Source organism: Chelonia mydas, chromosome 16 (assembly GCF_015237465.2).
Source record: "Chelonia mydas isolate rCheMyd1 chromosome 16, rCheMyd1.pri.v2, whole genome shotgun sequence".
Lineage (NCBI taxonomy): Eukaryota > Metazoa > Chordata > Testudines > Cheloniidae > Chelonia > Chelonia mydas.
The window spans coordinates 1,592,080-1,619,028 of record NC_057857.1 but is presented as its reverse complement, the minus strand read 5'-3'; the positions used below and the strand labels follow the sequence as shown (position 1 = coordinate 1,619,028).

The window sequence follows — 26,949 nt, the reverse complement described above, 5'->3', positions numbered from 1 at the left end:
AACAGCTGTTTGGCGGCACTTAGGACTTTCTGGGAGGGAGGGGGAGGAGTGCAGATGCGGCGCTTCCCTGCTCTTCCCCCTCCCTCCCAGTGCTTCCCTGCCGCCAAACAGCTGTTTGGCAGCTCTTAGGATTTTCTGGGAGAGAGGGGAAGGAGTGGAGCCGCAGTGCTTCCCTGCTCCTCCCCCTCCCTCCCAGAAAGTGCTAAGCACAGCCAAACAGCTGTTTGGTGGTGGGGGAAACACTGGGAGGAAGGGGGAGGAGGCAGAGAAAAGGAACTTGTGCAATGCTCCCTTGTAAAGTCGCTGCTCTTCCACAAAATCTTACAAGCAGTGGACAGAGCAGGAAGCCAAACGACATTATAAGGAAGCACTGCACAACTTTAAACGAGCATGTTCCCTAACTGAGCAGCGACGTAACTTTGAAACAACTGTGATAAAGTTCCTCCTCTACCTTGGTGGGTTCTGCGCTTATTGGCTGATTTTGATTGCCTCAGAGATTCACAGTAGCCCTCAGTTTGGCCACTTTCGTGGCTCAAATCTGCCGTTCACTCAGATACTCTTTTTTTCCCATGCTGGCCAGTGATGAGGTTAAGAACAATCCCCGCAGTTTCTGCTGATCTACCATGTGGGTCGGGGAACAGCTCAGAGACCTTCCCTTCTGGTGGAACCTCCTGTGTTGGGTCTGGAGTTGGGATGTTTGGAGGGAACCCGGGCCCGCCCTCTACCCCGGGTTCCAGCCCAGGGCCCTGTGGACTGCAGCTGTCCTGTGGTGAGAATAAAGAAGGTGTTCAGAGGAGGCCATGGGGAAGTAGCCCAGGGAGTTGTAGCTGTTGCGCAGCTGTCTAGAATGCCTCCTGGAACAGCTGCGCAACAGCTACAACTCCCTGGGCTACTTCCCCATGGCCTCCTCCCAACACCTTCTTTGTCCTCACCACAGGACCTTCCTCCTGATGTCTGTTAACACTTGTACTCCTCAGTCCTCCAGCAGCATGTCCTCTCACTCCCAGCTCCTTACATGCACACCTCACTAACTGGAGTGACAGCCTTTTTAAACCAAGTGTCCTGATTAGCCTTAATTAATTCTAGCAGCTTCCCAATTGGCTACAGGTGTCCTAATTAGCCTACCTGCCTTAATTAGTTCTAGAAAGTTTCTGAGTGTTCTAGAATAGTCCCTGTTATCTTACCTGCTTAACCTGGAACTAATGTATCTACCTTTGACCACTCTCTTGTAGCCATCTGCCCTGACCCTGTCACACAATGTTAAGCGGGAGGACGTTAAGTGAGGAGTTACTGTAAGAGTCTTATAAAGATGTCAAGTATTTAGCTCCCAAGAGATTTAGCAATTGAACAGCAGCTTCTCAATAGTTCAAGTATCAGAGGGGTAGCCGTGTTAGTCTGGATCTGTAGAAGTGGCTAAGAGTCCTGTGGCACCTTTATGCTCTAATACGTCTGTTAGTCTATAAGGTGCCACAGGACTCTTTGCCGCTTCAATAGTTCAAGTTTGGTTGCTCCCATTTTTTTTATCTGACATTGTAAAAAGGAACTGTAGCTGGTCGGTATCCCTGACGCATTTCACCCAGTTGAACAGCAGCACCTACTGGTAATAATTACAACTTGGCTTATACTCTGCAACCAACCACATCTCCAAATCATTTTCCTCCCCAGAATAAATCTTTTATTCAGTGGACAATGCTGCAGCACTCTACTGAAGATGAATATCCACTAATGTAAGTGGCGGTATGGTTCACTAGAGAAGTCACTCTATGCCTAGTCTGGTAAATGTTCTCTTGTACACTGCTACACTCTTTAAACATAAAAGCAGGCATCCACCCAAACAGCACATTGAGAAAATATCGTGGAAAGGTAAAAATAACAATTAATAGTTAAAAGTAATCAGGCTGATTATTAAGACAAAACAAAACATTCTCATTAGCTCCTTCTGAAATATCTAAACTACTGTGAGCAGTTTTTCTACAGAGAAAGTTTTTCACAATGAATAAAGAATTTGCAGTTAAAACTGACAACAGGCTTGTCTATTATCCAACAAAGAAAATTTTCTCTCCTCTCAGTAATAATTATTTCCATGTGATGGGATCCAATATGAAACAAAAGGTTTTTTGGATGAAGAAAGTAGAGGTAGATGGCTTGCTGAGCAGGTAAGGAGCTTCAAGTACTCAAGGAAGATTTATGAATGTTCTCATGGCACTGCTAAAGAATAAATATCCTCAAAATCCACCATACGCATAAATAAAAAGAGTTACATAGCCAAAGGGAACAGAATAATTCTAATAAACTAACCACCATAAAGGAGAGTGGTCACTTTGGATAAGCTATTACCAGCAGGAGAGTGAGTTTGTGTGTGTGTTTTTTTTGGGGGGGGGGGTTTTGGGGGGGGGGTGAGAAAACCTGGATTTGTGCTGGAAATGGCCCAACTTTATTATCATACACATTGTAAAGAGAGTGGTCACTTTGGATGGGCTATTACCAGCAGGAGAGTGAGTTTGTGGGGGGGGGGGGGGCGGAGGGTGAGAAAACCTGGATTTGTGCTGGAAATGGCCCAACTTGATTATCATACACATTGTAAGGAGAGTGATCACTTTAGATAAGCTATTACCAGCAGGAGAGTGGGGTGGGAGGACGTATTATTTCATGGTCTCTGTGTATATAATGTCTTCTGCAGTTTCCACAGTATGCATCCGATGAAGTGAGCTGTAGCTCACGAAAGCTTATGCTCAAATAAATTGGTTAGTCTCTAAGGTGCCACAAGTACTCCTTTTCTTTTCACCATAAAGACATGCCTTATTGGAGATTATTTTTTTAAGTGTTCATTTGCCCCCTTTCATACCTCACCATTCTTAGCTGCTGGAGTAACAAACACAATATAGCACTTAAAAGCAATCATAAATCTGAACTAAAACGATGCAGAAAAAGATCCAGAATGAATGCCATCTCCTGTGCTCTAAAAAGATGCAAAATTGTTTCAAAGGTTTGTAAGCACTGATGCCTTACAGTGCAACAATATTTTAAAATCCTATGCAAAGAAGACTTGGCCTACACTAAAGACTTAAAAAAAAAAACGAGGAGTACTTGTGGCACCTTAGAGACTAATATTCATAGTAAATAGGCCCAATGGCCTGTGATGGGATGTTAGATGGAGTGGGATCTGAGTTACTATAGAGAATTCCTTCCTGGGTATCTGGCTGGTGAATCTTGTCCATATGCTCAGGGTTTAGCTGATACCCATATTTGGGGTCGGGAAGGAATTTTCCTCCAGGGCAGATTGGAAGAGGCCCTGGAGGTTTTTTGCCTTCCTCTGTAGCATGGAGCACGAGTCATTTGCTGGAGGATTCTCTGCTCCTTGAAGTCTTTAAACCGCGATTTGAGGACTTCAATAGCTCAGACATAGGTGAGAGGTTTTTCGTAGGAGTGGGTGGGTGAGATTCTGTGGCCTGCGTTGTGCAGGAGGTCGTACTAAATGATCATAATGGTCCCTTCTGACCTTAATATCTATGAATCTATGAATTTTTTAGTCTCTAAAGTGCCACAAGTACTCCTCAGTTTTTTTGCTGATACAGACTAACACGGCTACCACTTTGACTACAGACTTATGTCAGTGTAACTATGTCGCTCAGGGGTGTGGAAAATCCACACCTCTGAGCAACAGTATATACTGACCAAACTCCTGATGTAGACAGCACTGTGTCAACAGGAGAAGCCCTCCCGTCGACGTAGCTACCACCTCTTGGGGAAGTGGAGTACCTACGGCAACAGGCAAAGCCCTCCCATCAGCATGTGCAGCATTTTCATGAAGCGCGACATCAGTGCAGCTACATCAGTGCAGCTGCACTGTTGCAGCACTGTATATGTAGACAAGCCCTAATTATAAAAATTCTGAATAAGCATCACTTTACAAAAATAAAGCGTAACAGATAATACATGCTATACTCATCACATAATTTTAATAGTCATGTCCCCATGCGAAAAGAAGAGTACACAGCTCTGTTGAAAAAAGTTGTATGTTTGGAGTGGCCAGAGACGGCACTTGGCAATAGAATATGACAGAGGTTGGGGGCGGGGGGTGGATTCTTACACCAATAAAAAAAATCCCATTGACTTCACTGGGCTTGAATTGGGCCCAAGGAAAGCTTAAACTAATGGTGTTCCTCCAAACCACATTTATCTCCACCTCAGCCAAACTGGGGAATAGGTAGAGGAATTTATTGTCTTAGTAGGGCTACAGCATTAATAATATTTAGCCTTATTTCTCACACCAGTGGATGTTACACCATCAGTACCTCCCCACTAGCTCTACTAAACTTTTACTACTTCCTACACCCATGAAATGGGAGTAGGGTGAGACTGACTGCCTTCGTGAAAACATGAAGTAGGATAATTCGTCTGGAAAACACCGAATACATTCAGCTGGAGTTTTTGGTGGGGAAGGGAAAGTTTTCATAGATGTAAGTGCCAGCAAATGAGAAGGGGGAGAACATTCCGCATTTCACAAATGTGCTTCCTGAAGTACTGCTAAATAAAATCCCTCTCACCAGGTCTACCCAACACAAGGGGGAGATTTGTTTAACAGGCTGGCACTGCGATCTCATTGCCACAACTATACATCATCTAGGGGTGCCACCTCCAAGGCACAGAAAAACCAGCTGATCTGTGGATGGGGCCAGGACCCAGGGCTGGGGGCAACCCCGGGGAGGAGTTCAACTCTCAGAAATTTATGCAAAACTTGGAGGGACTCTGCGGCAAGACTAGGGTGCCACTTCCCTATTTGCTGGTGTCTGCTCTTGGCACACTGCATGCACACAGTGCGGGACTCAGATGCTGGCCAGGTAGTGGCAGAGCACCCTCACCTGTGACATGCGCAGCTGGTCGTCAGAATCATTGCATGAGTGGCCTGCCTCCGACGGAAGCACGAGGCGAGTCAGGAAGCATATGCAGACCAACAGATACTACTTTCAAACTCTCCAGCTCTGGGCGCATGTTAAGCATGCTTAACCCTCAGCAGGGACCGTTACTGGAAGAAGACCCAACCAAGCCAGTCCAAAACTGGCCAGGTAGCAACGCTAACATCATCCTTGTCACAGGTGAGTAGAAATGTGAAGGGGCATTTGGGTAAAAGACAACTCTGCCACAGTAAAGTCCCACAGTTATTATAGGTTTCAGAGTAGCAGCCGTAGATTCCGATGAAGTGAGCTGTAGCTCACGAAAGCTTATGCTCAAATAAATTGGTTAGTCTCTAAGGTGCCACAAGTCCTCCTTTTCTTTTTACAGTTATTATAGGTAGGGATGGTAACACTGCCTATTATTAAGGTTGCACAACACTTCCCATTACAGGACTCTGTTTTCAGTTGCTATAACTGTCTGGGCTGAATTATCCATGACAAGTATCATAGAATTCTGATACTGGAGGTGGAGTTGTGATATCTGACTTAGATGCCTCTGAGATGCAGTACTTCAGCCACCTGGACATCAAGGATTTTGAAGCCTTCTTTTCATTTGACATTGGATAATAAAGCACAAACAAAATATTGGTCTCTGACCTGAGCTGTGGGGTGAATATATGCTTTGAGAGCTTTGCAGATATCCAAAGCATGCCATAATTTCTCTTTAGAATGTGATGGATCTGAGCAGAAGGATGGAAGAACAATTTCCTGGTGCTTATGGAGTCTGGAGTTAAGTTCTAGTATGAAGACAGGGTTGATTCTGAATACCACCTTAGCCTTATGTTACGTGCAGTATGGAGGATCCAGAAAAAAAACTCCCAACTCAGAGACCCTATGAACAGACAAGATTGCTATCAAAAAGGCCACTTTAATGGTTAGAAAGTAAAGAGTCTCCTTTATGAGTTGTTCAGATGAGAAGCAAGTAAGATTCCATAAAAGAATCTGATGCACGTTCATAGACTATCAGGGTTGGAAAGGACCTCAAGAGGTCATCTAGTCCAACCCCCTGCTCAAAACAGGACCAATCCCCAACTAAATCATCCCACCCAGGGCTTTCTCAAGCCTGACCTTAAAAACCTCCAAGGAAGGAGATTCCACTACCTCCCTAGGTAACCCATTCCAGTGCTTCACCATCCTCCTAGTGAAAAAGTTTTTCTTAACATCCAACCTAAAGGTCCCCCACTGCAACTTGAGACCATTACTCCTTGTTCTCTCATCTGGTATCACTGAGAACAGTCTAGATCCATCCTCTTTGGAACCCTCTTTCAGGTAGTTGAAAGCAGCTATCAAATCCCCCCTCATTCTTCTCTTCCGCAGACTAAACAATCCCAGTTCCCTCAGCCTCTCCTCATAAATCATGTGCTCCAGCCCCCTAATCATTTTTCTTGCCCTACACTGGACGCTTTCCCGTTTTTTCACATCCTTCTTGTAATGTGGGGCCCAAAACTGGACACAGTACTCCAGATGAGGCCTCACCAATGTCGAATAGAGGCGAATGATCACGTCCCTCAATCTGCTGGCGATGCTCCTACTTATACAGCCCAAAATGCCATTGTCCTTCTTGGCAACAAGGGCACACTGTTGACTCATATCCAGCTTCTTGCCCACTGTAACCCCTAGGTCCTTTTCTGCAGAACTGATGCCTAGCTATTCGGTCCCTAGTCTGTAGCGGTGCATGGAATTCTTCCATCCCAAGTGCAGGACTCTGCCCTTGTCCTTGTTGAACCTCATCAGATTTCTTTTGGCCCAATCCTCTAATTTGTCTAGGGCCCTCTGTATCCTAACCCTACCCTCCAGCATATCTACCACTCCTCCCAGTTTAGTGTCATCTGCAAACTTGCTGAGGGTGCAATCCACGCCATCCTCCAGATCATTAAAGAAGATATTGAACAAAACCGGCCCCAGAACCGACCCTCATGCTGAACTTTTCTGGAAAAAAATCAGCCACAACAGATCCGCTGTTTCCGAGAACAAGGTGTGGTTGGATATTGATAGATGTTTGGCTGTGTGCGTGTGTGTGTTCGTTCCCTCTGGGTGCTGCCTTGTGCAGACAGCTAGGACAGCAGACCTCGAGCGAACCACCCAATGACTACAAGATCCATTAAGTAACGAAGGCACCAAACCAGGTTTATTGTCGACGAAGCACAATACTAGTATCGCGAAGATTCTATCGGACCACGAATAGATATATGCCCATAACAATGGATCAGCTCACTGAACAGCGGAACTTCCCATTCCTCCCTAGGCCAGACAAAGATACTCCCTCTGCGATGCATCTTTATACCCCAATACAAACAAGTTAGTACTGCCGCTCTGACATAGTTAGTTACTGCCCCCTGATGTGGTTAGTTACCACCCATCACCTTGTACATGGTGGTTCAATCAAAACATCTCTATTATGTACTGTCATCCTGACCTTATTTTTTAGGAGAGGTGAGTCTCAGCTTTGCCCAGTTGAGGGAGAAGCTGTGTGAAACCCGCAAAGCCATAGAGACTGCTTTAAATAAGGAAAAGGCCAAGCGTAAGGGGATCATTGTTAAAGAAATCCGGGGATGGCAAATTGAAGATACGGTAATGTTGCAAAAGCGGGGGAAGGCGGCCCACACTCTGGATACCAAGTGGGTGGGCCCATACTCCATTGTGAGCTTCATCTTTAATCTACTTATGCATCTTACTGTTTCCTCATTAAATATCTGTAAATGTTTTAATCAGCCAGAAGGGTCGATTGGGCCTTGGCATCTCATGGATACTAAATACTCTCCCAGAGTAGGAGGGGTGTCAAAGAACTAGAAAAGGTGGTGGGGCAATGCTGACTCTAGGAAGAGTGACAGGAGTGACTACTAAAAATAGCTGCCATCACATGGTGGTTTCCATTTTAAGGATTCGCAAATCCAAGTTCTGATTTGCAGGAATACAAATGAGAAATTGCCACAGTGATGTACAAATGAGTTCCAGAGCAAATATTATTCACAGCTACATTAAAAAAAATTGAAAAATATAAGATCTTCTACCCTTCTTAAAACCAAGATTTTAAAAGTAGCCAATTATTTGATTTACAAGATCTTGCCAGCAACTTTTATCTAAAAGGGAATTTCTAGGAATTCCCAACAAAGAAGTTGTTCGAACAACTAATTTGTGCAATTAGTGCACAAATGTTTATTTCTCACGCACAGCATTATGCAGAGGGTGGAGTCTACAGTGTATCTGTATGCTTCTGGAATTCATAAGATACAAATTGAAGAAACACACCAGGAGCTAAAATGAGTTTCCGAGAATAAAAACAGCTGTTAAAGAAACAAAAGCCAAAAATTCTTCCTGGCTGCTTGCTTGCCTTCCCCCTCCCCCCCACCCCCCTTCAACTTAACTTAAAACAAAATGAAAAAAAAATCTGTTGGAACCCAACTCGTCTCTAACTAAAAATGTGGTGTCTAGCCTAAAAACAGAGGCTGCTGGACATTATGCCAATATGAACAGGATTCCCATGGACCAGTTGTTTCTCAAGCCCTTAATGTGGTTCAACTCAGACAAGTGGTTTTAGGATTCCCAGCTAAAAATCTGCAATCTACATCTGCAATTCATTGGAGTTTCTTAATTTTTTTTATTTGTTCAACCAACGCCATGCAATCCGGTAACAACCAATTACTGATCCTGCAGGAGTCCCCACTTCCACTTCCTAAGAAGAGCTCCCTTGGCACTGGTAGTGCATGTGCATTTGATCAGTACTGGTTTGCCAGAATCAACAAACTTTATCCGATAAAAGTAATGAAAATGCTTGGCAACCCAGGATACATAATTATGAGACACAGTCTAGGAATGGCAGGGACAGAACTTCTAGCTTCGTGTGTAGTATGAATCATTTCTCCCATTTCCTACAAGACTCTAGTCACATTACATTTAGGGGGAGCTCTTATGTTAAGAAGCTTATACAATTCTCTGTTTCAAAGCGAGGTGGCTTAGAGCCAGTGGTTTTAATTTTATTTAAAAGAAAATGTAAAATTTCCATCTAACTGCTGGGAAGAAACTGTTGTGTTGGAAACAGCTGTGGGGTAAAACTTTCATTGAAATGTGCCAGAAATCAGGCACTCAAATGTCAGCGTTACTGGCTGCTGTACATCTAATCAGCTGGATGCAGTGCTAAGAACTAATGCCAGTCATAGAATCATAGAATCATAGAATATCAGGGTTGGAAGGGACCCCAGAAAGTCATCTAGTCCAACCCCCTGCTCGAAGCAGGACCAATTCCCAGTTAAATCATCCCAGCCAGGGCTTTGTCAAGCCTGACCTTAAAAACCTCTAAGGAAGGAGATTCTACCACCTCCCTAGGTAACGCATTCCAGTGTTTCACCACCCTCTTGGTGAAAAAGTTTTTCCTAATATCCAATCTAAACCTCCACCATTGCAACTTGAGACCATTACTCCTCGTTCTGTCATCTGCTACCATTGAGAACAGTCTAGAGCCATCCTCTTTGGAACCCCCTTTCAGGTAGTTGAAAGCAGCTATCAAATCCCCCCTCATTCTTCTCTTCTGCAGACTAAACAATCCCAGCTCCCTCAGCCTCTCCTCATAAGTCATGTGCTCTAGACCCCTAATCATTTTTGTTGCCCTTCGCTGGACTCTCTCCAATTTATCCACATCCTTCTTGTAGTGTGGGGCCCAAAACTGGACACAGTACTCCAGATGAGGCCTCACCAGTGTCGAATAGAGGGGAACGATCACGTCCCTCGATCTGCTCGCTATGCCCCTACTTATACATCCCAAAATGCCATTGGCCTTCTTGGCAACAAGGGCACACTGTTGACTCATATCCAGCTTCTCGTCCACTGTCACCCCCAGGTCCTTTTCCGCAGAACTGCTGCCTAGCCATTCGGTCCCTAGTCTGTAGCGGTGCATTGGATTCTTCCATCCTAAGTGCAGGACCCTGCACTTATCCTTATTGAACCTCATCAGATTTCTTTTGGCCCAATCCTCCAATTTGTCTAGGTCCTTCTGTATCCTATCCCTCCCCTCCAGTGTATCTACCACTCCTCCCAGTTTAGTATCATCCGCAAATTTGCTGAGAGTGCAATGCACACCATCCTCCAGATCATTTATGAAGATATTGAACAAAACCGGCCCCAGGACCGACCCCTGGGGCACTCCACTTGACACCGGCTGCCAACTAGACATGGAGTCTTGCTAGTAAATCTCAACAATTGTTTTGTGGGAGCTGGATAGGGTTTACTATTATTTAGTTCTTATAAAATACATTACATGATCAAAGTGCTGTAGCAAACAGAACGTTCACATCACTCCTATGAGGCAGATAAATAATTATTAATGTCCCTGCCCCATTAACCATTTCAATCTTCCATTGTAATGGGAACCAAATATATAACATTGTGAGAGTTAAAGGTATGCATTGCAAATTGTATATCTAAAATCAAAAGTCCCACAAACTCATTTAAAAGAGATACCTGCACTGATTGAAGAATTAACCTTATTTTTTTAGGCATTTTATAGTGCTTATCCCCTTATCATCCAAGTGAGTCAGAAGGAAACTCTGTCATGTGGTATATAATGTATCTTTACTGCCCTGTCCATCCTGTGTAGAAGGTAAAGTCGTTGCGGACCATATTTTATCTAGTGCCACTGCTACGGTTAAATAAATTGTCATAAAACTCATAACTAAATTACATTTGGAGATGGTGTAAAGGGTCCCAATAGTCAGAAAGAACAAGCTATAGCAGACATTCCCTCCCCTTTGCCCCAATTTAGATCAAGTTGTACATTTCTGAGGAATTTTTTTTAATTCCTTACATTGATCGTGCTGCCATCACTACTGACTTCCCTAGCGAGCTTCACTGTCCCAGCACACAATATAATCCCAACATGAATTCCAGCAATGGGACACAGTAAGCTCTACAGGGCAGGGATTGTTTTTTCTTATACATCCGTATCGCACTTAACCTATTTAGGGCTCTACCATAATATACTGTATGACACTGGCGTATCTAGATACCTCTCATGTCCTTGACCCTTGACAATCTGGCTACAGACCTAATTTTGGCATAGAGGCTGCACTGTTTGTGCTGTCAAATGATCTCCTACTGAAGATGGATAAAGTTTCAGTGTCCTTGCTAGCATCATTACATTTCTCAGCTGCCTTTGATACCACCAGTCATTCATTAAGTGTTGCTGACTCATCTATGGACTGTGGATCATACTGCCCCCCAGTGTCTTGGTTCTTTCCTCTTAGAAAGATCACAATGGGTAGCTGTGAGCAAATGCTGTTCTTCCCTGAAGGGTCTTCAGTCCAATATACTATTCTGTCACTCCTTCTGTTCCACATGTACATGGGGCTGCTAGGCGGGTTAGTAAGGAGACATGGGATGTAGTGATTTCTGTGGGCTGATGACACCCAACTGTATGTGTCTAATTATCAAACTTGGACAACAATGCAGTTCAGTACTTCCGCCAGTTAAGACTGAGGCATGATTGAGAGCAAGCTGGCTGAAACTCAGCTCAGCAAGACTGAGGTGAGGACGACAGGCTGGAGGAAACAGTCAGAGGAGATGGAGTACTTGTGGCACCTTAGAGACTAACAAATTTATTTCAGCATAAGCTTTCATGAGCCACAGCTCACTTCATTGGATGCATTCAGTGGAAAATACAGTGAGGAGATTTATATACACACAGAACATGAAAAAATGGGTGTTATCATACACACTGTTAGGAGAGTGATCACTTAAGATGAGCTATTACCAGCAGGAGAGCGGGGGGGGGGGGGGGGGGGGGGTGACCTTTAGTGATAATCAAGGTGGCCCATTTCCAGCAGTTGACAAGAACATCTGAGGAACGGGGGGGGGGGGGGGGGGGGTATAAACATGGGGATAAAATAGTTTTACTTTGTGTAATGATCCATCCACTCCCAGTCGCTATTCAAGCCTAAGTTAATTGTATCCAGTTTTCAAATTAATTCCAATTCAGCAGTCTCTCGTTGGAGTCTGTTTTTGACTTTTTTTTATTGAAAAATTGCCACTTTTAGGTCTGTAATCGAGTGACCAGAGAGATTGAGGTGTTCTCCGACCGGTTTTTGAATGTTATAATTCTTGACGTCTGATTTGTGTCCATTTATTCTTTTACGTAAAGACTGTCCAGTTTGACCAATGTACATGGCAGAGGGGCATTGCTGGCACATGATGGTATATATCACATTGGTAGATGTGCAGGTGAATGAGCCTCTGATAGTGTGGCTCATGTGATTAGGCCCTATAATGGTGTCCCCGAATAGAAAAAGTACTCCTTTTCTTTTTGCGAATACAGACTAACACGGCTGCTACTCTGAAACCTGTCAGAGGAGATGGTGGCAGTAACATCAGCCCCTTTAACTGAGCCACTGTTTCTCCATTGGTCATGAAAATTCTCTATTTAGGGATGATTTTATATGGAACTGGTCAGGAATTTTCTGTCTGAACGATTTTCTAATAGAAAATGCAGTTTCTAAAAAATTGATGCCCCCATCCTCCCTAGCTAGACTATACCTATCATGATACACCCAGAATCACATGATTCCCCTGATGCACCATGCAGCTCAGTCAGCAGGGTCCGCTTTGCAGAATGGGAAATGTATTCTTCCAGAGAAGCCAGCCCACAGGAGAGAAAGGGGGGAAACAATAGGCTTTACAATGGGGGCTCAAACCAGAACTCCTATAAGGAAGAGAAATGCAGCTTAATGATGATTTGCCCTGAAACAAAGAATTTTTGGCCAATTCAACAAAACAAAACATTTTGATTTTAAGAATATTGAAATGTTTCATTTCAATTGAAAATGCTGAAATCTACTGACATTTCTGAATCAAAAACTTTTCAAATTTCTGTTCTGTGAAAAATCTCAGAATTTTATCTTTTCATCCTATTTCAGGACAAACACAAATGTTGAAAAAAGAAAAGGAGTACTTGTGGCACCTTAGAGACTAACCAATTTATCTGAGCATAAGCTTTCGTGAGCTACAGCTCACTTCATCGGATGCATACTGTGGAAAGTACAGAAGATCTTTTTATACACACAAAGCATGAAAAAATGGGTGTTTACCACTACAAAAGGTTTTCTCTCCCCCCACCCCACTCTCCTGCTGGTAATAGCTTATCTAAAGTGATCACTCACCTTACAATGTGTAATGTTGAAATGTTGAAATGTCAGTAATTCCTCCAAGATGGAAATTCAAAATTTCACTCAGATCTAATTTTAAATAAAGACATAAGAATGGCCCAGCGAGCCCAGTATCCTGTTTTCCAACAATGGCCAGTGCCATATGCTACAGAGGGAATCAATAGCACAGGGAAATTTTGAGTGATCCATTCCCTGTTGTCCAGTCCCAGATCTGACAGTCAGAAGTTTAGGGGCACCCAGAGCATGGCATTGCATCTCTGACCATCGTTGCTAATGCCATTGTGACGGGGCAAGGCCAGATAGCTATAGTAAAGTAGTGTGAGACAGATATATTAGCCTGAGGCTAAACAAATCCCTGTTACCAGGATAAGCAAATGGCAGTTGCTCCAGGTCAATTAAGACACCTGGGGCCAATTAAGATCCTTCCAGAAAGCAGGGAAGACAGCTAGGTTGTTTGGGACACCTAAAGCCAATCAGGGGCTGTCTGAAACTAGTTAAAAGCCTCCCAGTTAAGTCAGGTGGGGGGGTGTGTCAGGAGCTGGTGGAGGAAGCTGCGCTGTGGGAGAAAACTGAGCAGTACAAACCTTATCAGGCACAAGGAAGGAGGCGCTGAGGTAAGGGTGACGTAGATATTGAGGAAGTGGGGGCTGCTGTGAGGAAGTGGTCCAGGAATCGTACTCGTCCTGTTTCCAGAAAGTCAGCTACCAAGAGCTGCTACTATCGGGGTCCCTGAGCTGGAGCCCAGAGTAGAGGGTGGGCTTGGGCTCCCCCCTCCCCGACTAATTCCTGAGACTGGGAGACAACAGAGACTGTGCGAGGGAGGATAGTTTCTCCTCACCTCCCTTGCTGGCTTATGATGAAAATGGTTCTGTAGACTGTGACCCTTGCCTCTAGAGAGAGAAGGGCTACGTGGAGGGTCACAGTGAGCTTCTGAGGCTAGCGTAATCCACCAGGAAGTGCAGAACCCACTGAGACAAGGTCGGAGCTTTGTCATACCATAGATGCACCTATCATCCTTGAACTTATCTAATTCTGTTTTTCTGAACCAAGTTATAAAACCCGACTGCTGTTAGATGATCATATTAAAGCAGTAACCATAACCGCTTTTTCCAGCTGTATCTGACTAGAAGGATGTGACCTTCTCTTTTGTACGTCTCCCTTGTATGTCTTCCCCATATCATAGTCACTTCAAGGTTATTTGATACACTATTATTTGACACGGTACTGCAATACACTCTATATGGGGCTATACCTTAAAATTATTGGGAGACTGAAGCTGGTGTGGACTGCAGCATCTTGCTTATTGTGCAGGATATAGCACAGGGAGTACACGGTACCGGTGCTGAGATGAGCACTGGCTGCTATTGGTCTCCAGGCAGAGTTTAAGGTGCTGGTTATGACTTATAGAACTCTATATTGCCTGGAGATCACCTACTTGAGGGATCATTTCTCTCCCTAACATACTGCATCAAGGAGTGTAAGTAATGAAAACAGCAATGGGATGTGGAGCAGAATTTGTAGGTGAAGACAAGAAGTCTGAATTTGATACAGACGGGAAGAGGATGGGTGACTTGAAGAAACAAACTGGGGAGAGATTACTCTTTTCCAAGCACAAATATCTGAAATAGCAGCAAAGAAAATACTGAAAATGACTGGTTGAGCAAATTGCTATGGGTATAAATAGCTTTTTCCAATTTACTCAAGTGTGGAAAATATCCAGCAAACTGTAATGTTGAGTCCAATTAATCAAAGTACAGCAGGAGTGCCAACAGGTGTTTATTTTGGTGGGTTCCTGTATGCTGTAACACATCGGAATACAATTTCAGCCTCTGATCTGATTGTAGGTATGTTGTATACCTAGCACTCTGAAATCAGAACAGCTGAGCGAGAAGCAGCTGTGTGAAAAGCACATGAGGCCAAGAGCTTCCATTTCACTGGTAGCCTTTTGGGAGCTGCCACAACACCCAAGTAAACAAGATGGCAACAAACAGACACATTGTTTATCCTAGAGATTAGCCCAACATAAACCCGCACCCTTGTCCTATTTAAAATGCCCTTGCCCCCTCATCTCAAAACAATGGTTTGTCCCAACATGGGAGTCTATATCACATTGAATTAGTGGCCTCTCGATGCAATTCAGTACACCACAGAAAGAGCAGGAAGGAGATTAACTTTACCCTGGAGAAGTTATTCACATTTAATAATTTCAAACAAGGTCTAAAATTTCATTTTGCTGTTCCAGGCTGGCGCCAAAGCTCCAGGCTAGATAAAGGGTATGTCTCCAGTGAAATTAATTAAAAACCTTGCGCTCTGGCTCTAGGACTCTACGAGGTGGGAGGGTCCCAGAGCTTAGGCTGCAGCCCGAGCCTGGAAGTCTACACTGCAATTAAACAGCTCCACAGCCCGAGCCAGCTGGCAAAGGCCAGACACAGGTGTCTACTTGCAGCGTAGACATACCTATAGATACCAGTATCCAATATAATGAGCCCCTCTCTCTCGGACTAAAGGATCAGATAAATAAATCCATAAATCTGAGGCTACGTCTACACTACCGTGGTAAGTCGGTCTAAGTTATGCAACTCCAGCTACATGAGTAACGTAGCTGGAGTCGACATAGCTTAGGTCAATTTACTGCGGTGTCTACCCTGCGCTGGGTTGACAGGAGATGCTCTCCTGTTGACTTACCTTACTCTTCTCGTTCAGGGTGGAGTACCGGGGTCGACCAGAGAGCGATCTGCTGTGGATTTGGTGGGTCTTCACTCGACCAGCTAAATCTACCCCCAGTGCGTCGATCACCAAAGTGTCGATCCAGCGGTAGGATAGACATAGCCTGAGAGTCACTCCTTTATGCAGTTTGGGCTTCTGAACTTGTCCTCATGCAACAGGTGATCAGCCAAGGAAGGTCCCCTCCTCAGGGCAAAGCTTCAAAAGGCTGAGGTCTTGCGTAACCTGAGGGGGCACATTTGCCTACAGCTCCCCCTAGAGATTTCCTGGAACATCTGCTTAACTATGAAAGTTCATTCTTGTCTGGCCCATTGTTTCAAATAGTCCTTTGAAGCTCATAGAATATCAGGGTTGGAAGGGACCTCAGGAGGTCATCTAGTCCAACCCCCTGCTCAAAGCAGGACCAACCCCAACTAAATCATCCCAGCCAGGGCCTTGTCAAACCTGACCTTAAAAACTTCTAAGGAAGGAGAATCCACCACCTCCCTAGGTAACCCATTCCAGTGCTTCACCATCCTCCTAGGGAAAAAGTTTTTCCTAATATCCAACCTAAATCTCTCCCACTGCAACTTGAGACCATTACTCCTTGTTCTGTCATCTGCTACCGCTGAGAACAGTCTAGAGCCATCCTCTTTGGAACCCCCTTTCAGGTAGCTGAAAGCAGCTATCAAATCCCCCCTCATTCTTCTCTTCCATAGACTAAACATCCCCAGTTCCCTCAGCCTCTCCTCATAACTCATGTGTGCCAGTCCCCTAATCATTTTTGTTGCCTTCCACTGGACTCTTTCCAATTTTTCCACATCCTTCTTGTAGTGTGAGGCCCAAAACTGGACACAGTACTCCAGATGAGGCCTCACCAGTGTCGAATAGAGGGGAACGATCACGTCCCTCGATCTGCTGGCAATGCCCCAACTTATACATCCCAAAATGCATTGGCCTTCTTGGCAACAAGGGCACACTATTGACTCATATCCAGCTTCTCGTCCACTGTAACCCCTCGGTCCTTTTCTGCAGAACTACTGCCTAGCCATTAGGTCCCTAGTCTGTAGCGGTGCATTGGATTCTTCCGTCCTAAGTGCAGGACTCTGCTCAGGGTTTACATTAGTCATGTCTCCCCTCCACAGACATTACATACACTCAATAATACATAAACATTTGCATTTTTAATACAACGAACTCCTAAGATATTTAAACTTAATTCAACTAGGTCTGCCCAGGATATTGCAGTAAATGGTCATATCTGTCATACATCCCATATATTTAAATGTCTGGAAGCTGGTGAGCTAGTGTTGTCTACGGATGGCACTGGATTCTCTAATTTGGTCCCCTTTGGGGTAGACCAGAGCCATGGTCTGTGGCACTTTAGGGCACTTTGACAGGTTCATTTTTACGAAAGTAGATGTTTGTTTGGTTTTTTTCCCTAGAACTCTCCTTTACTTTCCTCTGGCTTCTAAAATAGAAAAGAAACTGTAATGCTTTTTTAAAATCACAAAGATCCCTCCTGGCCTTGGAATCTATACATCTATGAACATTTTGTACATGTGCCTTGAGACATATAAGTGAGCACATTTAAAACACAATTTAGTGACAAATAAATAGATGTTGCTGCTAGCTTTGCCAAAATGTATGCACAGTTCTGAACTGGCAAATTAAACTGGCTTTCTGATCGAATGAAATTTGAACCTGGGTAGCTCTCTAAACTATTGGTGTGCATTCTCAATCACACAGATGTTTGGTTCAGAAGAAGGTTATCTTTATTTCCAGTGAAGGTTTCCCTGGCTCAGAGGTTGGCTGAGAAGCAGAAATGCAGAAAGGAAAGCCAGGTATGGTACAAGTTGCAGCCACTAAAGAACTCTCTCCCCATACCCCACAATGTTAATTTTAGCACTAGTTATTTAACAGATGGAGAAGATTCAGTTGTTGATAGGATACTAGCGATCATCAACCATTTTATCTTAGCAGCTATCCCTAACAGCATTTCTCTCTAGGACATCTGCTCCAGTCAAGGAAGAGAATGGTGAAAGCCTTTTGGATAGCATTAATAAAAAGAGGGCACAGCTGTTGAGCCTCTGTATATCTTTTTATTCTTCCTTTTACATCATTACCAAAAAGTTTGGAAAAGAGCCTTCAGCCTCTGTGGTTGAGGAACATGCTCGTGCAGATTCCGCTAAAATGAATGCTTATGTTTCTAAAGGAGGTAATAAACGTCAAATGAATAGGGGAGCTGTGGGTATGCCACCAACGTGGATTGTCATTTAAATACTTTCTAATTAAGAGAACAATGGAAGCATGTGTCTGGGAAGGACTTAACCTCCCTCAGCTGTTTGGCCAAGGGCGCTCCAGAGAATTCTATAGAGAAGTGGGCAATGAGATAAACAGATTTCCAGGGGAAGCTGCATTAACATGTGCCTGTGGCACCCAGCAATACAGATAGGGAAGGAATAAACATTTCTGAAGCCCTGTGAATAAAGAATCATAGAAAGACCTTATTCCAAAATTTCCGCCATCTCAGGAACTCAAGAATATTTTTAATCTTCTGTAACCAAGGGTTAGAAAGTAGGATTTTGTTCTCCACTTCATTGTGTAGGAAAGCTACACTATATAAAACTACTCCTGAGGGAATTCTGTGCCAAAAAATTAAAAATTCTGCACACAACATTTTAAATTCTGCAAAATTCTGCATATTTTATTTGTCAAAAATATCATCACATCAGTTTCAATTATTTTTGTACTTTATTTCAAAATACCTGTCAGCAAGTATATCTGAAACAATACAGATATCCAAAAAGATTCTCTGCAGCACCAATTCTGCAGGGAAAAATGAAATTCCACACAGAACATTAATTCTATGCAAATTCTGCACTACAGAGTGGTGCACAATTCCCTCAGAAGTACAAAACAGACATGCTAACTTTTAAGTATTGGCTAAGTAGCTATCATACACTTTCACTTAACTTTAAAAGGGCACTATCAAACATTTAATAAAATTTTTACTGCTCCAATGTTTCTTTAAGGTTACAATATAGCAAAACATTTGCTTAATTTTCAACTTATTAAGTCAAACTTTATGTCAATGCTTGAGGTTAAGCATATGCTGAAGTGCTTTGTTACATCAAGGCCCAAATAGAGATAATAGTCTGCATTAGAAAACTATTTTCACTGGGTCAAAAGAACATATCTGAGTCAACTTATCTTTTGAGTGTTGACCTGGCCTAAATGTTTCTCTCTCTTGCTTTAATGTGGTAATGATTTTTTTTTTAAATCCCTTTTCATTCCCACCCCAGATGTATACTGTATAACCTCTGACTAAGGAAAGAGGTAGGACTGTTGTGCTTATAAAGAGTCTGGATGTTTCTTTAACATGAAGCAATATAGCTAGATATATCTGCTGGAAGCCAGCCTCCCCTACCACAGTAGGGAAGATTTAAGAAGAATTGCATTAATTTTGTTACTATGCAGAGGGATGAAATAAAGATGCATTAGACCTCCCTTCCAACCAGTGGTGCAAGTAGAAATCATTTCTTGCTGGTACTGCACTCATGGGAGGGACACAAGGGGGGGCACATGACCTCCCACGTGACCCTCCATGTGACTCCTCCCCACCCAGCCCGTGGCCCCCACACGCTCCCCGTCCCTTCCAATACCCCCCTTACCTGTCTCCCCTGGTGCCACCTGTACTTCCAGGTGTCACTGAGGATCCAGCAGCACCCCAAATTGAAAACTTCTTAAATGAAAGAAGGATAGGAACGACAATCATCCCACTTTCCCTTAACACACTAACAGTGCCTCCCATATGTCCAAACCAAGCTTCTGCCAGCTTGCCTTTATCGAAGGGTATGTCTTCACTACTAACGTTAAAGCACTGCAGCGGCAGCGCTTTAACATGGCTGTGTAGTCGTGGCACCAGTGCTGGGAGAGAGCTCTCCCAGCGCTGTAAAAAAACCGCCCCCACGAGGGGAGTAGCTCCCAGCGCTGGTGCACTGTTTACACTGCCACTTTTCTGCGCTGAAACTTGCATTGCTCGGGGGGGGGTGTATTATTTCACACCCCTGAGCAAGAAAGTTTCAGTGCTGTAAAGTGGCAGTGTAGACAGGGCCTAAGTGTTGCTCTCCACCAGGCACTAGGAAAGCAAAGATGCTGCGCCATCTGGGTCTGATGTAAAAGAGGCATAGAACTGTGTGTGCTATGTGCAGCGTGATAGAATGACAGCCCACAGTGTTTTATTATTTTCCTCTGCCTGACATACAGGAGAGGCAATCAAAATCAGCCTGGCAGAACGTGCATGAGAATTGTCTCTGGACAGATAAGCAATTGATCAAAATCATTCTCTGATCTCTTGGGGCCAAATCCTGTTCCCATTGAAATCAAAAGAAGTTTTTCTATTGAGTTCAATGGGAGCAGGCTTTGACATTTGGAGAGGAAAGAACAAAACCACTCAAGCAAGGGCTATGTTGCTTATACCACAGGTATCAAAGGCTGCTGACTCATGTGACTTTATCCATTGCAAGGGAGAAATCAGCTATCAATGAAGCTAGAATAGTCTTTGTACCATATACAACTCATAAATCCATCTGCAAAGGATCAAGGAAATGTGAAGTCTCCAGATTACAGTCCTCAGTCCCTTGGTTAGAATGCTCCATCAGTATATGTTCATAGACACGGTCTCCCACAGTATTCTTGCCAGTAACTTAAAGAAGCATGGGCTCGATGAATGGACTGTAAGGTGGATAGAAAGCTGGCTAGATTGTCGGGCTCAATGGGTAGTGATCAATGGCTCCATGTCTAGTTGGCAGTCGGTATCAAGTGGAGTGCCCCAAGGGTCAGTCCTCGGGCCGGTTTTGTTCAATATCTTCATTAATGATCTGGAGGATGGTGCGGATTGCATCCTCAGCAAGTTTGCAGATGACACTAAACTGGGAGGAGAGGTAGATACGCTGGAGGGTAGGGATAGGATACAGAGGGCCCTAGACAAATTGGAGGATTGGGCCAAAAGAAATCTGATGCGGCTCAACAAGGACAAGTGCAGAGTCCTGCACTTAGGACGGAAGAATCCCATGCACTGCTACAGACTAGGGACCGAATGGCTCGGGAGCAGTTCTGCAGAAAAGGACCTAGGGGTTACAGTGGACGAGAAGCTGGATATGAGTCAACAGTGTGCCCTTGTTGCCAAGAAGGCCAATGCATTTTGGGATGTATAAGTAGGGGCATTGCCAGCAGATCGAGGGACGTGATTGTTCCCCTCTATTCGACATTGGTGAGGCCTCATCTGGAGTACTGTGTCCAGTTTTGGGCCTCACACTACAAGAAGGATGTGGAAAAATTGGAAACAGTCCAGTGGAGGGCAATAAAAATGATTAGGGGACTGGAACACATGACTTATGAGGAGAAGCTGAGGGAACTGGGATTGTTTAGTCTGCAGAAGAGAAGAATGAGGTGGGATTGGATAGCTGCTTTCAACTACCTGAAAGGGGGTTCCAAAGAGGATGGCTCTAGACTGTTCTCAGGGGTAGCAGATGACAGAACAAGGAGTAATGCTCTCAAGATGCAATGGGGGAGGTTTAGGTTGGATATTAGGAAAAACTTTTTCAATAGGAGGGTGGTGAAACACTGGAATGGGTTACCTAAGGAGGTGGTGGAATCTCCTTCCTCAGAAGTTTTTAAGGTCAGGCTTGACAAGGCCCTGGCTGGGATGATTTAGTTGGGGTTGGTCCTGCTTTGAGCAGGGGGTTGGACTAGATGACCTCCTGAGGTCCCTTCCAACCCTGATATTCTATGGTATTCTATATTCTAAGTTTGGGAATGACTGGCTTAAAGTAATGATTAGATACTGAGCATGGAGAAATGGTTGTAGGGAAACACAGCAGCCATTACACAGCAATTAGCTCACACTTTGGAAACAATTTTATTGAGAGAGAACGTTGGCCAGTACACTGAAGCTAAACCTTTTTTTCCCTTATGTGCTGCATATCTTTGACTTCAAACTCGTAAGTGAACAAAGGGGATCTCTATTCATGTCTCAGCCAAAGGATGGCAACTCTTGCAAAGTATCACCCAATTTATTCCTCCCTACTGGAAGTGCAAGTCCTTAAATAAAACAGAACTTGACTCTGTTTCTTCTTAGTTCTGGCATAACAGTGATGCCGTCTGAGCCAGAGTTCTTAGTCTGTTACTGTCTAATGAACAGCTGTTAAGTGATATTTCCTTTCTGGGTGTTCTTCCAAACCGCCCAATTCCTCTTCCTCTAAAGAAACCAAATGTATGTAATTCTATCTACCTGAGACCTTATACTGCTCCCATCAGTACAATATCTGAGCACCTAATTGTCGTTGATTTACTTTATCTCTTGGGAGGAAATGTTGTAAAAAAATTAACAGGGAATTAAGTTAGCATTTTTATTACAGCAAGACCAGGCTGCCATAGTGAAGGGTTTGCAGATACTGCCATTACAGCTCGCTATTCTTAACAGGTTTGCAAATCAACTAAAAAAATGTCCTACTGGCTGGAACTCAGCCCAAAGTCTCTGCCAAAAGCAAAGTTCTATATGCACTGCTTTTCTCTATAGCAAGGTTTCATTTCTCAGGGTGGGTTGCTTAGAATGTGTTGTGATACTCAGAGTAAACGGGTATTACTTTAGATTAAAACATTTTTATTACTCATCATCTTATAGCAAGAACATGAGAATAGATTCATCTAATAGAATACATATTTATATCTGAAATAGTAAGACTTCAATTTAACCTCTTTCATTCGCCCCTCCACCCAAAGAAAAATGACTTAAGACCCAATCATGCAAAAACTTACACATACACGCTGTGAGTAGCCCCCTTTATACATATGCTCAAATTTTGCAGAATCAGGGCCTAATCTAATAGGTCTTCCTCTATGTCTCCAAATCTGTTATTCAATTTACCTAAGTGACATAATACTCATAGTTAATGGCAGTCAATGTTAGCAATAAGGCTAAGACAGCTCATGCCTTTGGTCTCAATATAAATGCACACATGGTACACAGATGATGATCCTGGCATATGTTATAAAAGTAGGTTTAAGATTAGAGGTTGCTCTATAACATCATATCAAGGATAGCTATTTCTAACCTGGCATTCTAATCTCGAACAAAAGATTGGTTCAAAACTATCATGTCATATAAACTGAAGGTTACAACCTCTGCAGTTGATAAACAAAGAGAAGAGATATAATTCACAGAAACAAACACCAAGCCCCCCAAATGAAGTGGCAGAAGTGTACATTGCAAATCAAATCTAAATTGTGCTTCTTCAGTCCCTTGCCGCAAACAAAATTATCTGGTACTATTATTTGTGACAACTCTCTGAAGCCAACCTAGACATACTGACATTCTGAAAGAGCATAGGGTGACCACGTTGTGACGGGCTGGACCCCCCGTTTTGGGATGCCACCTGATGTACTGGGGTTTCACTGAACCTGTCCTGCTCCACCAGCCTGGATTCTCTCTTCCTGTTTTGCTGAATTAGGCTCTCCAGCCTCTTGCAGCACACACACACAGGTAGGGCCACATCCAGCTGCAGACACAGAATGAAGTCAGCTCTGTGTGGGAGGATTCACCCAGCACTAACATGCACACCCCTTTTGGGGAATAAACCCAAAATAATATTGTCTTGCACTGTATAGAAAAATCTGCACAGCACAAGCTCAAAAATTCACCCTCTCCCTCAATGTGAAGAGAGATATGCACAACTTCTTGCCCCCCCATTAGAAATTGCACAAACTGCGTTTAATAATAAACAAAACAAATTTATTAACTATAAAAGGCAGATGTGAAGTGATTATAAAGGATAGCAAAGAGAACAAAGCAGATTACTGAGCAAATAAAACAAAACACGCAAACTAAGCTTGATTCTCTAAAGAAACAGGTTATAAAATGTAATTTCTTACCCTAAATTTTATTTTTGGCAGGTTGCAAAGTTTCTGTAGCTCAGAGTTCCAGTTATTTCTTCTTACAGACTGGACCCGTCTCAGTCTGGACTCACCCTTGCCTTTCCCTTCAGGTTAGTTCCTTTGTCCATTCAGGTTCTTTCAGCACTCCTCCTTCTTGGGTAGGCAATAGAGGAGAATCCCGATCAACCCCCTCCCAAGCCCTTAAAAAGGGTTTACCTAAGGAGGGAATCCTTTGTTTGATCCCCATCCCCCTACAGTAGAAAAGTACCAGCAGTGTCCAAGGGGGTATTTTTCATCAGGTGACATTATCACCTGACCATGTAGTGTCAATGCAGCATCCCAGGAAGCACCTCGGGAAGGTGAGAGATTAGTATCTTCAGAGATCTCTTGTCCTTTTTAAATGAGTCATTCAGGCTGATCGCCTACTGTCGGGTGGGCGTTGCCCCCAAGTACACACACAGTTGTAATTGTTACATAGTCAATATTCCCAATTTTAGATACACAAATGATACATGTATACAAATTGGATAATACCATTCAGTAAATCATAACCCTTCCAATTATATCTTACATGAGCCATCTTGCATAAAGTCAGGTTTCAGAGCAGCAGCCGTGTTAGTCTGTATTCGCAAAAAGAAAAGGAGTACTAGTGGCACCTTAGAGACTTACCTATTTATTTGAGCATAAGCTTTCGTGAGCTACAGCTCACTTCATCGGATGCATTCAGTGGAAAATACAGCGAGGAGATTTATATACACACAGAACATGAAAAAATGGGTGTTATCATACACACTGTAAGGAGAGCGATCACTTAAGATGAGAAGGATTCTACGTGGACTCCTCCTGAAGGTCAAAACAACAGACTGGACTTCTATATAGAGTGCTTCCACCGATGTGCACGGGCTGAAATTGTGGAAAAGCAGCATCACTTGCCCCATAACCTCAGCCGTTCAGAACACAATGCCATCCACAGCCTCAGAAACAACTCTGACATCATAATCAAAAAGGCTGACAAAGGAGGTGCTGTCATCATGAATAGGTCGGAATATGAACAAGAGGCTGCTAGGCAGCTCTCCAACACCACTTTCTACAAGCCATTACCCTCTGATCCCACTGAGGGTTACCAAAAGAAACTACACCATTTGCTCAAGAAACTCCCTGAAAAAGCACAAGAACAAATCTGCACAGACACATCCCTGGAACCCCGACCTGGGACATTCTATCTGCTACCCAAGATCCATAAACCTGGAAATCCTGGACGCCCCATCATCTCAGGCATTGGCACCCTGACAGCAGGATTGCCTGGCTATGTAGACTCCCTCCTCAGGCCCTACGCTACCAGCACTCCCAGCTACCTTCGAGACACCACTGACTTCCTGAGGAAACTACAATCCATCGGTGATCTTCCTGAAAATACCATCCTGGCCACTATGGATGTAGAAGCCCTCTACACCAACATTCCACACAAAGATGGACTACAAGGCATGAGGAACAGTATCCCTCATAATGTCACGGCAAACCTGCTGGCTGAACTTTGTGACTTTGTCCTCACCCAGAACTATTTCAGCTTTGGGGACAATTTATACCTTCAAGTCAGTGGCACTGCCATGGGTACCCGCACTGCCCCACAGTATGCCAACATTTTTATGGCTGACTTAGAACAACGCTTCCTCAGCTCTCGTCCCCTAGCCCCCCTACATTACTTGAGCTACACTGATGACATCTTCATCATCTAGACCCATGGAAAAGAAGCCCTTGAGGAATTCCACCATGATTTCAACAATTTCCATCCCTACATCATCCTCAGCCTGGACCAGTCCACACAAGAGATCCACTTCCTGGACACTACGGTGCTAATAAGCGATGGTCACAAACACCACCCTATACCGGAAACCTACTGACCGCTATTCCTACCTACATGCCTCCAGCTTTCATCCAGACCACATCACACGATCCATCATCCACAACCAAGCTCTACGATACAACCGCATTTGCTCCAACCCCTCAGACAGAGACAAACACCTACAAGATCTCTATCAAGCATTCTTACAACTACAATACCCACCTGCTGAAGTGAAGAAACAGATTGACAGAGCCAGAAGAGTACCCAGAAGTCACCTACTACAGGACAGCCCAACAAAGATAATAACAGAACGCCACTAGCCATCACCTTCAGCCACCAACTAAAACCTTTCCAACGCATCATCAAGGATCTGCAACCTATTCTGAAGGACGACCCATCACTATCACAAACCTTGGGAGACAGGCCAGTCCTTGCTTACAGACAGCCCCCCAACCTGAAGCAAATACTCACCAGCAACCACACACCACACAACAGAATCACTAACCCAGGAACCTATCCTTGCCACAAAGCCCATTGCCAACTGTGTCCACATATCTATTCAGTGGACACCATCATAGGGCCTAATCACATCAGCCACACTATCAGAGGCTCGTTCACCTGCACATCTACCAATGTGATATATGCCATCATGTGCCAGCAATGCCCCTCTGCCATGTCCATTGGCCAAACTGAACAGTCTCTACGTAAAAGAATAAATAGACACAAATCAGATGTCAAGAATTATAACATTCAAAAACCAGTCAGAGAACACTTCAATCTCTCTGGTCACTCGATTACAGACCTAAAAGTTGCAATATTACAACAAAAAGACTTCAAAAACAGACTCCAACGAGAGACTGCTGAATTGGAATTAATTTGTGAACTGGATACAATTAACTTAGGCTTGAATAGAGACTGGGAGTGGATGGGTCATTACACAAAGTAAAACTATTTCCCCATGTTTATTCCCCCCCTCACTGCTCCTCTGACGTTCCTGTTAACTGCTGGAAATGGCCCACCTTGATTATCACTACAAAAGGTTTTCTCTCCCCCTCCCCCCCCGCCGGCTGGTAATAGCTCATCTTAAGTGATCACTCTCCTTACAATGTGTATGATAACACCCATTTTTTCATGTTCTGTGTGTATATAAATCTCCTCACTGTATTTTCCACTGAATGCATCCAATGAAGTGAGCTGTAGCTCACAAAAGCTTATGCTCAAATAAATTGGTTAGTCTCTAAGGTGCCACTAGTACTCCTTTTCTTCTTGCATAAAGTATATCTTAGTTATGCCATATTCATATCATGACCATATTTCTATGAAGAATATGGGGTGTAACGTCACACACACATTTCAGAAA

The 26,949-nt window shown here is 43.8% G+C and overlaps 1 protein-coding gene and 1 long non-coding RNA gene across 9 annotated transcripts in view; both read right to left on the bottom strand.

Annotated features, from left to right (window-relative positions):
• Positions 1-26,949, bottom strand: part of EXD3 (exonuclease 3'-5' domain containing 3) — a 523,135-nt gene that overhangs the window by 477,893 nt on the left and 18,293 nt on the right. The window lies entirely within an intron of this gene.
• Positions 401-25,174, bottom strand: LOC122463160. Its single transcript, XR_006286225.1, has 3 exons — positions 25,164-25,174; positions 25,111-25,114; positions 401-556 (listed from the first exon to the last, which is right to left on the bottom strand). It is a non-coding gene; the product is annotated as an uncharacterized LOC122463160 (long non-coding RNA).